This window comes from Budorcas taxicolor, chromosome 8, assembly GCF_023091745.1.
Source record: "Budorcas taxicolor isolate Tak-1 chromosome 8, Takin1.1, whole genome shotgun sequence".
Lineage (NCBI taxonomy): Eukaryota > Metazoa > Chordata > Mammalia > Artiodactyla > Bovidae > Budorcas > Budorcas taxicolor.
The window spans coordinates 25168829-25184375 of NC_068917.1; the positions used below are offsets into that span (position 1 = coordinate 25168829).

At 39.0% G+C, this 15547-nt stretch overlaps 1 non-coding gene across 1 annotated transcript; it reads left to right on the top strand.

Annotated features, from left to right (window-relative positions):
* The first annotated feature begins 1044 nt into the window (after nt 1-1044).
* On the top strand, nt 1045-1116 carry TRNAW-CCA (transfer RNA tryptophan (anticodon CCA)). Its single transcript has one exon. It is a non-coding gene; the product is annotated as a tRNA-Trp (tRNA).
* Nucleotides 1117-15547: the final 14431 nt, after the last annotated feature.

Here is a 15547-nt window from a genome sequence, read left to right on the forward strand (position 1 = left end):
TGCCCTCTTGCCTCAGCATAAAAGGAAAAGTTTAAATATTTTTAAAATGAGTGAAAACCAGGGTGCTGGCTGTCCTAAATTACTTTAAAAGTAAACATGGAGTTTATCTTATTATTATTGTAGAGTCTATGCTGCTTATGAGTTTAATCATTTCTGCATTCTTTCTCTGGAAGGAACAATTTGAAGGCTGCAGAATGCTGAGGGTTGGAAAGATTTCTGAGGTGTGGCACCATCTTCTCTGATTGGGCAGCTGATCTCGAACGATGTGGGCCTTTTGCCGTTGACTCACCAGAGGGCAGCAGTTTTGCAGCTTGATGTCAGCAGGCAAGAATGTCAGACGCCTCTCTCTGCCAGCCGCTCCCCCCAGCCCCCAGCAGTAGCCCAGAATTAAGCAAAGCTGTTTGGGTAAGCCTCTGACCAGCCTCCAGGGCTTCTCGCTGCCCTGGTTACCATGCTCCAGCTAAGAAAACCCCCACCAACTCTCTGCAGGAGAACGCTAAACTCTCCCAGCTATGTGTGTCTGGGCATTTCAATATAACTGCCCAGTGATGGTCTGGATGTTGGGGAGACTAAGTATGGTTTCCCAGGCATCCCTCTTTAACACACACTCATACAAGTATTTTCTAGAAGTGAAATACCAAGAAATCTGTAAACAGGCACTAGAAAAAATTCTAGATCCGAGACAGATTGTGTGCAGTTTGTACTCCTCACATTTAATCTGCCTCAATTTTCCCCATATTTCTGACTGTTTCAACTGAAGCCTCCAGAACTATCCCTGAAGCCCTTTATACTCTAACTTTCTATGACCCCAAGAAATTAGACAACTAGGAGCCTTCTGCAAGGATTGGCTTTCTGGTGCTCATGAGATGTGGCAGAGCTGCCTGCCCCCCAGGAACTAGTCTATGAGTACATATTTTTATGTATTACCTAGTTTCACATCTATCCTCCCACCATCTTTCTGCTGAGCAGGAAAAAAAGAGACTTGGTTGTAAGTTAATTAAAATATTCACCATATTTGTTTTACCTTTTCAATGAGTTGGGGCTTCCCTGGTGGCTCAGAGGTTAAAGCGTCTGCCTCCAATGCAGGAGACCCAGGTTCGATCCCTGGGTCGGGAAGATCCCCTGGAGAAGGAAATGGTAACCCACTCCAGTATTCTTGCCTGGAGAATCCCATGGATGGAGAAGCCTGGTAGGCTACAGTCCACGGGGTCGCAAAGAGTCAGACACGACTGAGCGGATTCATTTCCCTTCACTTCACTTCGCTTTCAATGAGTTATAGTTTTAGGCAACTGAAAGCTTACACAGATAGTAAATCATCACCTAGCTAACATCATCACTGCCAAGGTCAAGCAGACATTAAACTAGTATAGTTAAGCCAAGGTGAAATTGATGAATCTCTGAAACTTAGTGTCTGCCAATTCAACTTGCTGAAGGGTAGGTACCCCAGATTTAAGTCTGTCTGATTCCCTCGTTACATTGAGACCTGAGGCAGAAATGCTCTCTACAGTCTTGTTCTCATTCCATTTCTTTATCCTGATAGATGGCACCAGCCTTAACTCCCCATCCTGTTTGAATGTCCTCCAGGATCTTCTAGTTTGATTACCATAGTGGTATTTATAATCCCTGAAAAGATATGACCACATCCTAATCCCCAGAACCTGGGAATATGAGCTCTTTTGGAAAAAGTTAAGCTCTAGAGATGAGATTGCCCTGGGTGATACAGGCAGTCCTTTTATCCAATGACAACTATCCTTGTAAGAAACATACAGAAAAGAGACACAGGGAGATGAGGATAGGCTCTACAGAGATGGAGGCAGAAGAGGAGCGATGCAGCCACAAGCCAGGAAGCTCCTGGAGCCGCCAGAAGCTGGAAGAGGTGAGGAAAAGGTCCTCCAGAGCCTCTACTGGGAGCATGCGCCCTGCTAACATCTCTGATCTCAGTTTTTCCGCCTGCAGAACTGTGAATACATTTATGTTGTTTTAAAGGAAACAAGTTTGCAGTTATTTGTTATAGCATCCATAGAAAACAAATACATTTACAAACACAAATGCCTTATAGGAATCATACAAATAATGAAATGAGCAAGCACTCTAGTTGGGGAAATTCTAGTTTCCAGTTCAGTTCAGTTCAGTCGCTCAGTCATGTCTGACTCTTGCGACCCCATGAACTACAGCACGCCAGGCCTCCCTGTCCATCACCAACTCCTGGAGTTCACCCAAACCCATGTCCATCGAGTCGATGATGCCATCCAGCCATCTCATCCTCTGTCATCCCCTTCTCCTCCTGCCCTCAATCCCTCCCAGCATCAGAGTCTTTCCAATGAGTCAACTCTTCTCATGAGGTGGCCAAAGTATTGGAGTTTCAGCTTTAACATCAGTCCTTCCAATGAACACCCAGGAATGATCTCCTTTAGAATGGACTGGTTGGATCTCCTTGCAGTCCAAGGGACTCTCAAGAGTCTTCTCCAACACCACAGTTCAAAAGCATCAATTCTTCAGTGCTAAGCTTTCTTCACAGTCCAACTCTCTTTTAGCAGCCCCTAGAACCTTTGTCTCAAAGCAGGGAAACAAAAGAAAGCGCAAGTAGTCTGCAGTGAAAGCGAGAACAAAAGTCCTAGCCAAAAGAAGTACAGCACATCACTCAGATCCATCCAGTTGGTAGTATGTGAAAATAAGCCCAGTATGGCCAGATCTTCCCATTTTTATTGCCTTTTTTTATTTTAAATCTCCTGCATTTTAAAGGTTGGTTCAAAAATAAAACAGGAAAACTGCTCTCTGTGGGCCCAACCAAATATACTTAAGGTCTGAATTATGACTACAAGTGGCCAGTTGCTGCCTCTGGAGCCAATTGACCCTTCTAACAGTATTTAAAGCATGTGCCACAGACCAGTTAAGACAAATCTAAGAGCAGGACCTTTTTTTCTCCTACTGAATCTGGCCTGCCAGCCTAGGCCACTTGCATTCAAAATTTCTCCCACTCTTGGTGTAGGCAGAGGAATTTTTATACCCCTGACCATGTGAAACCTAGGAGATATGTGAGAGAGAGAAAGATTTTAAGAGAATTAGTGGTAGAGACTCTGCAATGTGTAATTACTTTAGAAGGAAAAACAAAAGAAAAAAATTATTCATCAGGGGGAATTAAAAATCAAAAGGCTTCTTTGGTGATTATTTTATCAGAGAGCATTAAAATATATTTTACTAAATGGATTAATAAGTCAGATAAAGCATGAGATATAAAACTGAAATATAGCTTAACATTGACACAGCCTCTATATTTAATTTACTAAAGGTAGCTACTTCTGTGATCATTTATCACATCTCTAGAGCAATCTGTTTCCTAATTCTATACAGTCAGTGTCCTTTGGAGCACAGCAAAGTAAGACATAGCTCAACTAGATTAAATTCAGTCTGACTGTGAAAATGATTATGAAGATAGTTAAGAACTTTGGAAGCATTACCAAAATGAAAGTAATACAAAAATTTATATTATAATTCTTATTGAGTCTGCAGTGAGAAAGAGTTGTGACCAATTTTCATGAATGATCCCTGTGTTCTCTTGGAAATAATCTAAAAATAAATAGGGGAAATTCTCGAAGTGCCCTCTAAAAGGTATAGGAATTTAAGATTTTCAGGAATGGATAGAGAAATGAGTCTCCTTACTGGCAGACAAGGATCTTTAGTCAACTGAAAGTTAAGGGTACAAAGAATGCTAACAGCTCAAAAAGAAGACAACTCAGTTCTAAAATGAGCAAAAGATTTAAATGGACATTTCATAAAAGAAGATGTATATAAACAGCCTATAAGCATGTGAAAATGTTCTCAATAATCATTAGTCATTAGGGAAATGCAGATCAAACACATAATGAGGTATCACTTCACACCCATTAGGATCACGTCTGTCAAAAAGATAGACAATGACAAGTATTGACGAAGATGTGAAGAAGCTAGAAACCTCATACGTTGTTGATGAGGATGTAAAATGATACAGCCTCTCTGGAAAGCAATTTGATAGTTTCTTACAAGTTAAATATTAATTTTCCACTCAACACAGCAGTTCTATTCCTAGGTGTCTACCCAAGAGAAGTGAAACAATACTCTCACACAAAGACTTGAATATGAGTGCTCAAAATAGCTTTATTAATAATAGCCCAAAAATAGAAACAACCAAAATGTCCATCTGCTGGCGAATGGGGCTTCCCAGGTGGCACTGGTGGTAAAGAACCAGCCTGCCGATGCAAGAGCTGCAAGAGCTGCAGGCTCGATCCCTGGGTCAGGATGATCTCCTGGAGGAGGGCTTGGCAATCCACTCCAGTATACTTGCCTGGAGAATCCCAGGGACCGAGGAACATGACGGGCTATGGTCCACAGGGTCGCAAAGAGTCAGACACCACTGAAGGGACTTCGCACCTACACACTGGTGAATGGATAAACAAAGTGTGGTATATCACTTGATAGCGTATTATTCAGCCATAAAAAAAGAATGAAGTACATCTGAAAGACATGGTAACATTTATAAACCTAAAAAACATTATACTAAGTGAAAAGAGCCAGACACAGAACACCCTATATTATCTGATTCCACTTACAGGAAATGCCCAAAAAGGTAAAACCTTAAAAACAGACATGAGTGGCTGTCTGGAGCTGGGATGGGAATGGGAACTAATTAAATGAGTGTAAGGATGAAAATGTTCTAAAACTATTGTGGGAATGATTACACACCTCAGAAAGCTTATTAGAAATCATTGGATTGTTCATTTAAAATGGATAAATTTATGGTATATAAGTCATATTTCAATAAAGTTGTTTTTAAAAGTAAGCCTAGAGAATCATTAAAAGAATAAAACAAAATATAAAACATTCTCTCTCCTTTATTTCATATCCCATTCTGTCAATAAATTCATCAATTTCTCCTATCAAGCACCTTCTTTTTTTAATCTTTCAAGAGCATAATACATATATTATACTTCAAAATACATGTATAAAATGGAACACAGTGGAAAGTTTTTCTTCTGTTGTCCTTCAGCCACCCAATGCCTCTCTCTGGAAGCAATGTTGCTAGTTTCTTGTGCATCATTCTTGAGACATTTTTTATGCATCTCCAGAAATGTGTGTGTGTGTGTGTGTGTGTGTGTGTGTGTATTCTACCCCCAGCACACACACACACACACCCACCCACCCACCCACCCCTACCTTTTATTCCACAACTTGTAGTGTTCGGCACATTTCTTTTTTTACTTAATAAATAATTAGCACCACATCAAAATCTAAATATCACTCAATTCTTTCCCCTCTTTACTATCCCATAGCCAGGAAAATGGGTAGGACCCTTAATTACCTCTTGCCTAGACCAGTATATTTCATCTAACTTGAGACCCATCAGTGGTAAGACATATTGGTGTTTGGGGGCCAGTAAGAGAGAAAGTAAAACTGCCAATTAAATTATGACATACCATTGACTGTAGGATGCATCCCAATGTCAGAAAACATGATTAACTATATATATATGCAGAAACAATAAAATATATAACTTTCTCTCAACCAGTTCTCCAACATCATACCTGGCTGCCTTTCACTTCATAACCTCTAGATAAACAACAAGGATTTATTACATAGCACAGAGAACTATATTCCACATCTTATAATAAACTATCATGGAAACCCCCAAATATAGATGTATACATATATGTATGTGCATAACTGAATCACTTTGTTGTACAACTGAAATTAACACAATATTGTGAATCAATTGTACTTCAATTTTCAGAAGTTAAAAATCAATTTATAGGACTTCCCTGGCGCTACAGTGGATAAGAATGTGACTGCCAGTGCAGGGGACATGGGTTCAATCCCTGGTCCTGGAAGATTCCACATGCCTCAGAGGAATAAAAGCCTGTGCGCCACAACCTCTGAGCCTACACAGTTAGAACCCATGCTCTGCAACAAAAGAAGCCACCACAATGAGAAGCTCACACACCATGACAAAGAGTAGCCCCTGCTCACTGCGAGAAAGCGCATGCACAGCAATAGTGACCCAGCAAAGCCAAAAATAAACAAATAAAAATTTTAAAACAGAAAATCAATTTATAGGCTCCTGTCAGAGTGATTTTTCTAAGCTCTGGGTTTAATCTTTTCACTCCTTTATTAAAAATTCTTTATGGTCTCCCACTGCTACAGGATGAAGTTCAAATATGTTAGTGTGACTTATAAGACTCATTCCTTTTCTGGCCTAATTTCTCTCCACTATTCTATGCTCTAGACATGCCCAACTATTGACTATTTAATTCCTCAAAGAGGTAGTGCTCTTTCAAAACTGTGTGTTTTTTTACATGTTGTTCCCTCTGCCTGGAGTACACTTGACCCCTTTCCTCCTGACTAAATACCCTGCATCCTCCAAGACTCATCTCTGGGAAAACTGCCATGAGCTTCCACAGTTCAATCAAAAGTTCTTTCTGGGATGCCACCCTCTGTGCTTAATTGCATTGAAAGCACTTTTTGCCTCGTACTAGGCTCCATTGTTTCCTTGTCCATCTTCACTCCTCTTGTTTTTCTTGAATCACAAGGGGTTGCCCCTCTGCCTAGTCCATGGTCAGCACTGAATACACGTTTACTGAATAGATTTGTACTTTGGACCCTGGATATAATCATCACAACTGCAATAGTGGAGGTGTGGTCAGTTCAATGTAGGGGACAGACACCGGGTCTGAAATCACAAGATGCTGGTTATAGGTTCTGATACCTAAACTTGCTGATCTCAGTTTGGTCAGTTAATGTTTTCAAGGCTTGGTTTCTTCGTGCAAAAACATGAACATTAGTAGCTTCCTAGAAGGACTGCTGAAGAGATTAAATGAAGCAAGCACCTGAAGGCACTGGCATGGGGTTGGCACTCTGAACACAGCAACTTTTTTTAGAGTGATTGGAACACTCTACACTGCTGAACAGATATAACATCCCCTGAAAACAAACACACCACTAATGTGTTTTAGTACTGAAAGGACTTTGCTTTCCCGTTATTTTACTTCAGTTTTGAAGAAAGTGGTATATACCATGTTTCAGAAATCAGTGTGATTAAATAAAACACATACACATCCAGTTCTTGCGATATCATTACTTCCAACCCCTGTCAGTAAGTACCTTTAATAGTTTCTTTTAAATCTTTCCTGTATTTTTATTATTTTATTTTATCCCATATTTTATTATTAACACACACAAAAGCAATAAAGCTGAATATGATTTCCCCTTCTTTTTGACATACAAGGGACTGTGTTTTTAATATATGTGCAAAGAGGCACATATATACACAAACACACACTGTTCTGAATGTTGCTTTATTGACTTAATAACTAAAGGGGCTTTGTGAACTTCTAAGTTTGCTCAGAAGAAGTCCAATCAAGTAGACAGGTATGTTGAAAGAGAGACTTTATTCTTCACATCACAATTCTGAACTATAAGCAAAAGGTTAAAGCTTGGACTCACAGCCTCACCTCCTTCGAAAGGGAACTACAAAGAAATGACTGACGAAAACAGTGGAAGACCAACCGCGGGCGGGAAAATGGCAACAATCCGCAAAGGTCTCACCTGGAAATCAGAAGAAATCTGCATACAGCAGACTACTAAGTCTTCAGCACTGCTGTGTCCTACTGGCTTTTCACCAATGACTGATAACGCTCCCTAGAGAGCCTTCACTTTTAAATGAAAAGATTGCTTTTGTATTTGCAAACCGTTTCCGTTTTAGGACTCTGGTTCAGATATGGAACAAGATTTGCATTTTTTTTGAAGGCAATGTCTGTTTAGAAATCAAGAGATGGCAGTACAAGGAGGTGGTTTGGGCTTTAGAAATAGTTCTTTCCGTTTTGCTGATCACATAACTGATAAGATTATAAGTACAAGGTTATAAAATGTGGATATATAGGCCTTCATTTTGTTGGCAAGTTTAATTATGGCCCAGATTACCCATGTCCTCTCTCCCTTTCTCTGACTTTTTTCTCAGGCATCTGTACCTGAGCTGATGACCTGAGAAGTTTAAACTATCATATGAATGGCCCCAATTTAACCACTATGTTCCCCATTCCCAGGTCCCTGTCTGCCCGCTGCCTTTACTGAAGCTATCCAGTAGGCAGGAAAACAGATTCATCAGGAGCTGCCCAGTGAGTCAGTCAGTATAGACAGCCTATTCACCATCTCATGCCTGGTAGATTACTGTCACGTTGACCCCATCATCATGTATACACAAGGCAAAAAGAGTTAGCAGGATTAAGAATGAGCAGGGGAAGAGCACAGAAATTCCTGATGGCCTGAGATGGGAGCACAGCACTGTATCTGACCACATGAGCCGAGAGAAGTGGAAGCCTGAGTCAGCTCTCTGCACTGTACTGGCCACAAACGCTGCAAACCCAGCAAGGCAAAGGAAAATGCTGGTAGCTATGGAAGCCAGAGAGCAAAGACATGAAGTCTAACAAGGGGTGGGGCAGGGGAGTAGGGAGGGTTGTTAGAGCAATCAGGTAAAGCCCATTAACAGCCAATTTCTCAACAAACCATAAAGATACTGGCATGCTATATTTACTATTTGGTGCTTGAGCCATAATAGTAGAATAATCTAATGAGTGAGCTGGAAATGGCCAGATGGAGGAGGGCAGAGGTCACAAAAAGTATTAAGTCAGTGGCAAAAAGTATTGTCTTTAAGTCTTGAAATAACAAGGTCTTTAAATAACTCCAGATAGTTCCCTGTGAATGGATGGAAGAAGAGGGAGACAGGGCCAACATCAGGGTGAGAGATTAGATGAGGATGGAGAAATGGCCAGAGGCAGACAATGAAAGATCCTGTGAGGTCGTGCAATAGATCTTGGATTTCACCTTGAAGCCAGGACTGTGAGCCACTGCAGGATTTCAAATAGGGAATAACAAAATCAGATTTAAGTTTTGGAAAGGTCACTTGTATATAGATCGTGGGTTTGAGTGCTGCTTCCATAGCACTCACTATACTATGCTGTGATAGGCATTCATCTGTCTCCACACTAGTCTGTAACTCGGTGAGAGCAGAAAGCATGACTGCTTTCTCATTATTACACCTCTAGTACCTAAGAGTCAGACTTGACTGAGTGACTGAACTGAACTGAACTGAGTACCTAATACAATGCCTAGCACACAGTTAGCTAAGGATGGATGGATGGATGTAGGGTATCTAATCTCATTCTTTTTTTTTTAATTGAAATGTAGTTGATTTACAACATTAATTTCTGACATACAGCAAAGTGATTCAGTTATACATATATATATATACATTCATTTATATATGTATATTCTTCTCCATTATGGTACATCACAGAATTTTGAATATAGTTCCCTGTGCTATATAGTAGGAACTTGTTGTCTATATATTTATATATAGTATATGCATCTGCTAATCCCAAACTCCCAACCCATTCCTCCTCTACCTCCCCTCACCCTAAGCAAGCACAAGTCTGTTCTCTATATCTGTGAGTCCATTTCTAGTTTGTAGTTAAGTTTCATTTGTGATTTCTTTCTGTCCTCTTAACTTTTATGTCTGCAGATTGAAGTCTGATGAGGAATCCTCATAATCATCTCCTTTTTTATTTGCCCTTCAGATCTTACCTTTATCTAAACTCTCCTATAGGTATAAAGGCCAAAACCATACAGTATTCTAGGGACATACATAAGCTCCCTATCATTATACAAATAGAGGGTAATATATTTTTGCCTCATTTGCAAAATTTTTCCAGTGATGATCGTGATTTTGTTGGCTTCTAAAGTAAAAGCAATAGATCAAACTAGAGTCTTTGCAATGACTGCTCAGCCTCCTTTTCATAAACAAGAGCTCAAAGCCAGTGCAGTGTCCCCTGCCAAGTATCTCTTTCCTTAATTGTGATCATGGCCACCCATTCTCTGCAAGGATTTCTTCCAGCCCTGGTTACCCTAGTCCTGCTCAACAAGTTATGAAGTACAACTTACTCTTTCCAACTAGAATATGTGGGAGGAAAAAAAACCTAGAAACCACTGATTTTCTGTTTTCCCGAAATTAGCCATTTTCCATCTTGCCATCTATTCTCCTCTCTCAACATTTAATAATTGTAATTAATGCTTATAGGGTGCTGGATTTATATGAGGCACTGTTCTAAGTGGCTCTCATTTTATGCAAATATTTAATCCTCACAAAATCCATATGGCATCCATATCATTATTATCCCTATTTTACAGATGAAGAAACTGAGGCACAGAGCAATTCAGTTGTTTGTCAATAACAAATATTCTGTAACTAATATATGGCAGAGTAGAGCTTTGAACCTATGCAATCTGACTCTTAACCTAGAGCTAGTGTTTGGTGGAGAGGGAGAGCAAGAGAAAAGACAAAGAGTTTTATCTGCGCCCATCTACTATTAGAGGACACTTTGGGTGAATCTGTTGAGTCTCGTTTTTGACATCTGTACTGTGAAGATAATAACAAGATCCCTCACAGTTTGTTGAGAGTAGTAAATACAACCATACATGCAAAATATCTGGCTGACAGAAAGTGCTTGACAAATGTCATTTCTCTCTCTCCTCCACCCAGTTAGTTCTGTTTTTAGGTTATCACGACCATTTGAAAGCCACCATTAGAAACCATACACTTTACTTCTCAGCCCTGTCCTGTACTAGTGGTATGAAATGAATCCCCCATTTCCTTTACTGTAAACTGGCAATCATAAAACCCATTGTAAGATTAAGTGAGATCATGTTTGAAGGGCAATTAACACAGTGCCTGGCATATGGTAAATGCTCAATAAATGATAGCAGCTATAAGGATGGTGATGATAAGGAACGGGAGGGGATTATTAGGAATTATGGTGATAATATTTCCAGCTTAATTCTCTCTCTTCACCTAAAAAAAATAAAAAAAAGACTGCCATCTGCCTTCAGGACTATAAGAAACAGAAAACCTTGACATTGCTACTTCCTTGAGGGAGACACATTACTTGAGTCCCTAGAGACTATCCTCAAACACAACAGTCTCATCCTTCTGGTGCATAAGATCATTTAGAACATTTACTAAAATTTCAGATAGCAGGGGCCACCCAGGAATTTTGGTCAATAGGAAAGGCATGGGGTCCAGAGACCCAGAGATCTACACTTTAAACAAGCTCTCAAGTGACGCTGAGTTGGTAGTCTTGGGATCACACTAAAAAACAGTCCTGTGATTAAATCAGCATATGTATTTTCCTTGAACCAAGATTATTCCTAAGAATCTAAGTGAAAGTTTTAATGAGATTTAAGATTGGTTGTTACTTTAAAGGGATTACTTATTGGGAAATATTTATCACTGCTTGCCAACTCAAAATATTTGTTTGAATACCTCACAATTTTATTCTTGAGAATAAAATAAATAACAAGACACTCCTTTGACAAATATACATGTATGTATGCATATATATACATATATATATGTATACACACACAGAGAGGTTAGTATATATACATATGTGGCATCGATCCCAGCAGTTTGAAATATCCTTAAAGAAACTTGCAGTCTATTTTCAGGATCTCATATGGCCTAGTCTTAAATTTTAGTCCCTGCCAGATAGATGGTGTCATTAAATATTAATCTATTGTTACTGGAAGGATAATGAATTTGTGTTTTATGTAACCCTGAAAGGGATAATCTTATTTTATTCAAACTATATTCCTCACAGATTCATCAAGACTGTTTTAATGCACTTCTCAAAGTTCACCAGTGAACAAGTTTCCAATACTAGTAAACAAAAGTTATGTGTAGATAGTGTCACCCTAAAGATTAAGAAGCTGAGAGGGGAGAGTTTGCATTTTCACAGACCACAGAGAAAGGCACCATGATAATGTAACCATCATCAAACTGATTCTGTGCTCAAGTCACACCATCACCTAAGTTTGTTCAGCTTTGGTTGGCTTTGGAGAAAAAGAATTTTCAAAGAAAAAGATAACATTTGCATAATATTTTACTTATGGCCTTTGTGACAGCTTCCATGGTGTTATTAAGAAGTCTAAAATTCTTCCAGATATAGAATTAAGTTCACACCTCAGTGAAGCAGATGAACTCATCTTTACTGATCTCAAAAATTTTTGAGACATGCGATATTTTTAGATGTCTCCGGCCAAGTGTTAAATAAACTACAAGCTAAAGGAAAACTACAGGTCCTTCTTAATATACATCAACTAACTTGAAGATGATGAAAAACTCACCTTTCATATTTTTTTAGTATTTTTCCAGCATTTGTTATGTAAAGAATTATATTAGATAACCTTCACTACTTAGATCTCCTCTTCAAGACCAAGTACTTTTAACCTATTTTTTGCAATGCTTGGAAGAAATATGTTTTAATTAAATCATTCACGAATGTTTGAAATGAATTATTAGCTCAATCTAATACCAAATTTAAAGGAAAAAATAAGAAGCTTAGTTTGTGGTTTCGTAATCCACTAAAATGTATTCCAAAAACTATTCTCTTATTATATATTTAATGTCTTGTTAGTCATTCAGTCATGTCCAACTCTTTGCAACCCTATGGACTGTTGCCCACCAGGCTCCTCTGTCCACGGAATTTCCCAGGCAGGAATACTGGAGTGGGTTGTCGTATCCTTCTCCAGGGGATCTTACTGACCTAGGGTTTGAACCTGGGTCACATGCATTGCAGGCAGATTTTTTACCATCTGAGTTAATGGCTTAGTCCTACTATTAAATGGTTTTAATATTATCTTTTGAAATTAGAGGTTAAAGTGGTCTTTTTCATCTTGTTACTCATTCTATGCCTTTTATTTTTATATATATTTTTTTTAATTTTTATTTTTACTTTATTTTACTTTACAATACTGTATTGGTTTTGCCATACACTGACATGAATCCACCACGGGTGTACATGCGATCCCAAACATGAACCCCCCTCCCACCTCCCTCCCCACAACATCCCTCTGGGTCATCCCCGTGCACCAGCCCCAAGCATGCTGTATCCTGCATCGGACATAGACTGGTGATTCGATCCTTACATGATAGTATACATGTTTCAATGCCATTCTCCCAAATCATCCCACCCTCTCCCTCTCCCTCTGAGTCCAAAAGTCTGCTATACACATCTGTGTCTTTTTTGCTGTCTTGCATACAGGGTCATCATTGCCATCTTTCTAAATTCCATATATATGTGTTAGTATACTGTATTGGTGTTTTTCTTTCTGGCTTACTTCACTCTGTATAATCGGCTCCCGTTTCATCCATCTCATCAGAACTGATTCAAATGTATTCTTTTTAACGTCTGAGTAATACTCCATTGTGAATATGTACCACAGCTTTCTTATCCATTCATCTGCTGATGGACATCTAGGTTGTTTCCATGTCCTGGCTATTATAAACAGTGCTGCGATGCACATTGGGGTACATGTGTCTCTTTCAATTCTGGTTTCCTCGGTGTGTATGCCCAGCAGTGGGATTGTTGGGAAACTATAAAACTCCTAGAGGAGAACATAGGCAAAACACTCTCCGACATAAATCACAGCAGGATCCTCTATGATCCACCTCCCAGAATTCTGGAAATAAAAGCAAAAGTAAACAAATGGGATCTAATTAAAATTAAAAGCTTCTGCACAACAAAGGAAAATATAAGCAAGGTGAAAAGACAGCCTTCTGAATGGGAGAAAATAATAGCAAATGAAACAACTGACAAACAACCAATCTCATTCTATGCCTTTTAAAGGTAAAGCTATTTGGCTGGAAAAAAGAGGAGAGAGTATTTTTAAGGACTGAGGGGCCATCATAAATTGGAATCCTGTGAGAGCCTTGCACAGCTGACGGTGTAAGAAACAGGTGCCTGCTGGGTTTCTCCTTGCTTTGACAAGCAGGTGTGTGGTTTGCAGCTTTTGCTGATCTATCCAGACACTCAAGTTCAGACAAAAGCAATCCAAAGTTCCTGTCATTTTTTGTTTATTTTACCTAAGTAACTCTTGTGAACTCCACCCAGGCCTGGGAGTCTGCTTGCCCAGGAATAATTTTACTGGGTACATTCAGTGGCATTCCAAATTTCAGAAGGATGACTATATAGAGTTGGCTAATACTCTTTTTGTAGAACCTGGCCTTGTCTCTTAAAGCCTCCTGGAAGGCAATATCAGTATAACCTATGTCTATTCAAAGTAGATGTTTAAAGGAGAATAAGTCTCTAGTTTAGTGCATTTAAATTAACCTCCTACTCTTACTCACTCAGGCATATTCAGAAAACCATGTTTTGCATTTTCCTGGGTAGAAGAAGCACGGTTTTCCAAAAATTCTCAATGGGTCAACTAATTTCAAAAAGTAAAAAACAACAGACATAGAGAAAATAATAAATGATTACTTGTCTTTGCTTTAGTATAAAGTATGATACAACATTGTAACATTGACTTCCTATGTCCTTTTATAATCACAACAATCAAAGGCTGATTATTAGGCCTTTTTTCCTCTCCTCAAGGTTAATGTGAGCATCTCCAGAGAAGGTATTGCTCAGGGGGCCAGGCCCTTGAGAGGGCTGTCTGCCAAGTCAGTTTTAGGGGCAATCAGAGCACTGGTGGAATATCAGATGATTTTAGATGGCACCAGCTTGACATTTAGATAAACTCAGCTAGTCATGGATGTCTCCCTTGACATACTCTTTCAGTGCTTCCAGTTACAGCAGGAGCATAGTACCAGTTGGCATAGGGATTATTTTACCACTTCAGTAACACTCCCTAGTGTCTCCTTTCAACAGAAATAGCAGGCCTCCAGCTCAGTCTTCACTGGAAACTATATCTGACAAGAATTTAATAACATTACTTAGCTCATGGTATTTTTTTTTTTTTTGGTATTTCTTTTTTTATTCTATTTAAGGCAAATAATCCCGGTTTTCAATTTTTAGTTAATAAGAACGTTTACTTTTTAAATAAGTATACTATTAAAAAGAACAACTTAAAATGAACAACTTAAAAATGTTTTTATTAGTACAGATGACACAAGGATATGATAAAATCATAAGATTGGGATGTAAATAATAGAAGTTTGAGGAGCACCAGACTAAACAATTGCTAATCAAGTCATGCCTTTTATTTTTACAGAGATTAACAATCTTTTAGAAAATTCGGTCTGTTTAGGATGTCTTATAACCAGCAATAGCAATTTCTAATCAGCTTTCCTGAAAAAAAAAGTATTTTTATGAGAGATGGCTTTAATATTAATTACTTAGGATGCTTTTAAATGCTTATAATAGAAAACATGCAGGGTTTCCCAGGTGGCTCAGTGGTAAAGAATCTACCTGCTAATGCAAGAGACACGGATTTGATCCCTGCATTGGGAAGAACTCCTGCAGAAGGAAACAGCACCCCACTCCAATATTCTTGCCTGGGGAATCCCAGGGACAGAAGAGTACAGTCCGTGGGGTCGCAAAAGAGTCAGACACAACTTAGTGACTAAACAACAGCAATAGGAAACATAACTAAAAGTATCTTGATAAGAACTAATTCCTAACAGTTCCAGCATAGATTCAGCACAGATTCAGTCAGTGACTCAGTGACATCAAGGGTCCAGGTT